The 5,574-nt window shown below is 39.0% G+C and overlaps 1 pseudogene; it reads right to left on the bottom strand.

Moving 5' to 3' along the window:
• Nucleotides 1–4,635: 4,635 nt before the first annotated feature.
• On the bottom strand, nucleotides 4,636–4,760 carry LOC127483028 (U4 spliceosomal RNA; annotated as a pseudogene).
• Nucleotides 4,761–5,574: the final 814 nt, after the last annotated feature.

Here is a 5,574-nt window from a genome sequence, read left to right as displayed (position 1 = left end):
CTAATCTACTTTCCAGAACCTAATTCACTATGAAGCAGAACTCACAAGCCCTCCCAGACCTGGAACCCTAACTCCTGTTTCAGCCACCACCAGGGGAGGGAGGTACCTTCGTATTGACAGGTATGTTATAATATCTCTACCTTGTCCTTTCTCTTAATGTGACTTCTTATTTCACTTCATGTTTTGAGTTGCTGATGGCTTCCACTTCTGGCACCAACTTCTCTTCTGGCCATAGTGACCCATGTGTGCTCATGGTTACTATGTGAGCTCAGCGTCTGAGTTTCGAAGTCATTACCTTTACTAAAGGCTTGTGTCTGAGGTTGTGTAACGTGGTGCCAAGTGGAAGGGAGAGCACACTGGACCAAGTGACTGTAAACAGAAGCTGAAAATACAATCTTGGTATAGTGGCCAATAGAAATGTGGAAAGTGAAAAACACTACATCTTTTCTCCTTGCCCAGATGCTAGACATTCTTGTTAAGATTAACATTAATAAAATTGATTGGTATGCATATGAATATTAACATCAAATTTACATTCCCCAAAGAACAAGTTTTTTTTTTTTTTTTTATGAGGACACTGTTATTCTTTTTCATATGCCTGTTCTTTGGTCTGTTATACATTTGGGTGTCTTTTATTAATCTGAAATTATTGGGAAAAATGACAATAGGCAATCCTCACCTATATATGGTAAAATTTCACATCTTCCTGACAGGTAAGTGGACAGTTGGGAGTTTGGCATAAGAGTTTAGAGGCTACTTGGAATACCACATCTCAAATCAGAGTGCCTGAGTTTGAGTCCCAGCTCGGCTGCCAATTACAACTTCCTGCTAATGTGTAGCACACAATGGCTCCTCAAGTAGTTGGGCCCTTGGAGGCAGCGGGTGATGGCTCAAGTAGCTGGGCCCCTGCTACCCACATGGGACACGGGTTGAGTTTCTAGCTTCTAGCTTCTGCCTGGACCAGCCCTGGCTGTTGTGGGGTTCTTAGGGAGTAAACAAATAGATTTTTCTGTCTTTGTTTCTCTCTTTCAAAGAAAATGAAAAAAAAAATCCATAAATGTAAATATGAGTGATTTATTTTATTAAATAAACCTGTCCAGGATTTCATCTCACTAATTCCTGTGGATGGTTATATAAGAGAGCAAGAGACAAGAAGAACCTGGAGAGATTAGGGACATGATTTTAGCCATCCATGCTGGTCAGAAAATCTGAGAAACTAATGGGTGTGTTTGTGGATGGAGTAGATGGGGAGAGGGTTCAGAAAAGCTAGTAACTGAGCCAAAGAATGGTTTCAAAGTTAATTTGTAAAGCCATAAGCTGTAGGAGTCCTACACAGGAACACCAAAGTCCAAATCATATCTGGGATGGAACAGTCCATGGCAAGCAAAGGGAAAAGTGTCAGTGAACAGAGAGTCATTCCGTTAAGGGTGGCTTCATCATAGGGGACTTTCCTGTCCCTGCTCCCACGTTTCAATGGTCCTGGGGGGCAAGAGCCCCTGTCCTGTGCTGCCTGAACTCTGCAGCAGCAGCAGGCAATTGGAAGGCCAGATGAGCCTGGGAGGTGAGGACAGGGAATGGCAGTGTGATAGCTACCCAAGGATGACTGCTTTCTCAGGGTTGCCCTAAAGCCACCGAGTTACTCAGCTAGTTTCTCAATTCTGAAATTTATATTAGAGCATACAGATTTAGGCTAGGCATTCTTCTTCTTTTTTTTTTTTTTTTGTAAATTCATCTAAATAAAACCATACCAAATGTAGTCTTCAAAATGCAATGGAAAAATTCCATAAAGCACATAATTCTGGTTTATAGTAATAACCTCTGGGCATGATATTGAATAGTGAACATAAATCAATGTGTAATTGATGACATAAAAAGCAAGCTGCCATTGCTTCTTGTTACTCCTCTCTTTTAAAAGGATTGATTTATTTTATGTTTATAAGCATTCTGTTTCTGTTGGCGGTTATCCATTTTACAAGCTTATTCCTGGCTCTACTCTTGCATACCTATTATTGGCCTCAAAAAAAGGTAATGTGATTCCTCATTTTTAGTTTTCGTTTGAGATTGAGGCGACTTCACTCCCTACTAACCTGAATATTTTTAAGTTGCTGTTTTGGTGTTGATGGCTTAAGTGCATTTTATGCAGTTTTTCTTTGCAGTGTTTTTTTAAAGTTTTATTTTTGAGAGAGAGAGAGAGAGAGAGAGGAAGAGAGACAGAGACAGAGAGACAGAGAGAAAAAGAATAGAGGAAGGTGAGGTAGAGGGAGGGAGAAAGAGAACCCCACACTGACAAGGCTAGAGGCAAGAGCAGAGAACTCAATTCGGGTCTCCTCTGAGGGTGGCAGGAACCCAGTTATCTCATAGATCGCCGGTGTCACAGGGTCTGCAATAGTGGGAAGCTGGAGTTAGGAACTATAGCTGGGAATCCAACCCAGGCACTCCAGTATGGGATGCAGGTGTCTTAACCAACAGGATAAATACCCGCTCCTATTGCAATATTTCTGTGTGTCTTCAGTAATATTTCCAACCTTTTAATGGTGTTAATTATTCAGTCTTATAGCAATTCAGAACTGTGGGGCTTTAAGTCATGTACTCACAAAATTTAACTTCACTGAGTAGAATAAAGGACTGATGCTGGGGCCGGCACTGCGGCGTAGCAGGTAAAGCTGCCACTGCATTGCCAGCATCCCATGTGGGCGCCGTTCGAGTCCCAGCTGCTCCACTTCTGATCAAGTTCTCTGCTATGACCTGGGAAAGCAGTGGAGGATGGCCCAAGTGCCTGGGCACTTCACTCACACGGAAGAGCTGGAAGAAGTTCCTGGCATCAGATCAGCTCAGCTCTGGCTGTTACAGCCATTTGGGGAGTGAACCATCAGATAGAAGACCTCTCTCTCTCTCTCTCTTTCTCTCTCTCTCCCCTCCTCTGTAACTCTACTTTCAAATAAATAAATCAAAAAAAAAAAAAAAAAGAAAAAAAAAAAAAAGAATGGATGCCAGCTTTCCCTTTTCAGGGAAATCTCCCAATCAATGATGCAGTTGAATCCAGATCTGCTGAACCCAATAGAAGGGCTGAGCAGATGTGTTTTTCCTTCTCTATGATACTTTTAGAAAACTATTATAAAGTAATAAACTATCTTTTTGAATATGATTTTAAATTACAGAAAAGTATCAAGATAATAAATCATCTAGCCTCACTCCTCATATAGCTTTTATTTTGATGTCTTTACTGTCTTTTTTTCTAAACATACATATTTTAAGTGATTAAGACAACTTTCATTTTCTCCTAATCTTATATTAAGAGCATTTTTATGAAAAATATTTTAACATATAGCTTTCAAAAAGTTTACCACATAGATCAGACATAGCAGGCTGGTGATGTGTGGGCAAAGCCTGGCCCATATACATACTTTGTTTGATTTTTGCAATATTAAAAACTATTTGAATTAGTTGGTAATATTTAAAAATCAGAATATTTCACATTACATAGATCATTTTCTCTGCCTGAGTGACTGGTCTGGTCCCTTTTGGAATTTTTTTTTTTTTTTTTGAGAGCTCTGGGAAAGCTCCACCAAAACATAGACTTCTCATTCACATATTAGGATCTAGTTTAGGCTGCTTTCAACTTGTAATTATCAGAATTAATACCGTGAAGAATTCATCTTGTCTGCATTTCTGAATGTTTCCTTATGAAAGATTTCTAAAATAGGTTTATTTCATCAAGATTTCAAATTTTTGTTTTCTTTCAAAATCATACTTTCTTGACATTTACTTCACAACAGCTTTCTTTCCACTTGGCCAATCTGCTCACAGTGTCAGCTAAGCAGGGTCGCAGACTGAGTGGGCATTAACCAGACCTGGCCTCCTGCCAGCCTGGCGAGGAGAGGCTCCCAGCAGCCACTATGAGAGCATGTCCAGGCCTAACTTTCCATTCACTTCTTTGCTCAAGTTAGTTTGGCTGGAGTCTCCTTTAATTTGTTATTTCTTAAATCAAAGAGGAGTTAGAAGTAGGGAGTTTGTGGTGTTTATTCACTCTTTAGTGGACTATCATGACACTTTTAATTAGAAAAATGAAATCTTATTTAAAACATTCTTAATTTTTATCCTGAGTTATAAACTTTAGGGTGCTGTTTTAGTGTATGGCCTTCTTTTGATGCTTAGAACAATATTTGTCTTTTTTTTTTTAAATAAATATCCTTATTGAATGAAGATTTAGAAACACAGTAATAATTATTTAAAGCTATCAATACAGAAAATTGAATAACTTTCACTTGATACTTTTATTATAAAGAGAAGTCTATGTGTCTACCTAATCCCCTTATTTCATCTTCATATTAGGTTACATCTGAAGACTTACCTTCACTCAGGAATTTTTCCAACATACTGCCTTAAAACCCACTATTTATTAAATGTAAGGTGCAGTTCAGCATCTTTTGGGAAAGTCAAAGATGTATGAAACACATTCCTTGCTTTTAAAGAGTTTACAACCATGTATTGTATGAAAGGAGAGAAAGTTTATAGTCTAGCTGGGAGTTTATAATCTAGCTGGGAAAATAGAACACAAATGAAGGATTTTAGAATAAAATCCAGAGCTAGGTTGAACGAACAGGCTACTTGTAGTGCAGGGGAGAGTCAGAGAAAGAGAAAATTCACTGTGCAGTAATTAGGCTCAATCAAGAATGTTACTTCTGGGAAAAGTTTTCAATTAACAATAATTGGGTCTCAGATAAACTTCATCGGCTACGATACTACCACTGCGCAAACCTGGGAAGGTTACTTCTAAACATGGCCCTAGGTTAAAGTTAGGTTCCAGTGGATATTACAGGTGACTAGCGTGAGAGTGGCTTTTTAGGGTAGGCAAGGGAAATGACCTAACTGGGCAAGGTGTTCAGGCTTGAAATATTAGGGGATAGGTTTAAATGAGTAGGAAGGACAGTGGCTGTCAGATGTGGAGCACTGACAGAGTAGTGCTCCACAGAGTAGTAGTAAAATATGGTTTGAGAGACAATGAGAGGCCTTTGGAAGTAAGAAATATGCTGAGGGCAGCACTTGGGAGATTTTCTTCCCCCTCCCATCCTAGTGGTGTATTAGTAGACTGGGAAAGGAATAATGGAAAGTTGGCTGGTGAAATGGCTATTGTCATAGACTAGATGTGATGGGATGAAGGGATGCAAGTGAGGGGTTTCAGAGAAGTGAACCCATTTAAGAAATTTTCTAGAAGAAAAGTTGACAAGATTTGAGGACTGGCTAGAAATGGACTATAAGAAAATGGGAAAATAGAATTCTAAAATTTTAAGTTTTGCACACCAGAAGCATTAGGCATCTTTAACTAAAAACAGGGAAACTTGTATTAGAAATCACAGTGTGGCAGGAAAGGATTAGATGTCCAGTTTTAGAAATGGTTTCTATTTCTCCTTGGGCCCTCTTTTCTGAGTTTTAAATTTGCTTTGTTGATATTAGAGTGCTGGATGATAATTTAGGGTGGGGAGAAAGCTGAATGGTAGATAACAATTTAGTCTTGGAGGACAGAGGGTTTTCTGCTAAGATTAATGAGCCATTTATTTTTAATCTCATTAGGCA

This window comes from Oryctolagus cuniculus, chromosome 4 (assembly GCF_964237555.1).
Source record: "Oryctolagus cuniculus chromosome 4, mOryCun1.1, whole genome shotgun sequence".
Lineage (NCBI taxonomy): Eukaryota > Metazoa > Chordata > Mammalia > Lagomorpha > Leporidae > Oryctolagus > Oryctolagus cuniculus.
This window is presented reverse-complemented; position numbering and strand designations above follow the sequence as displayed.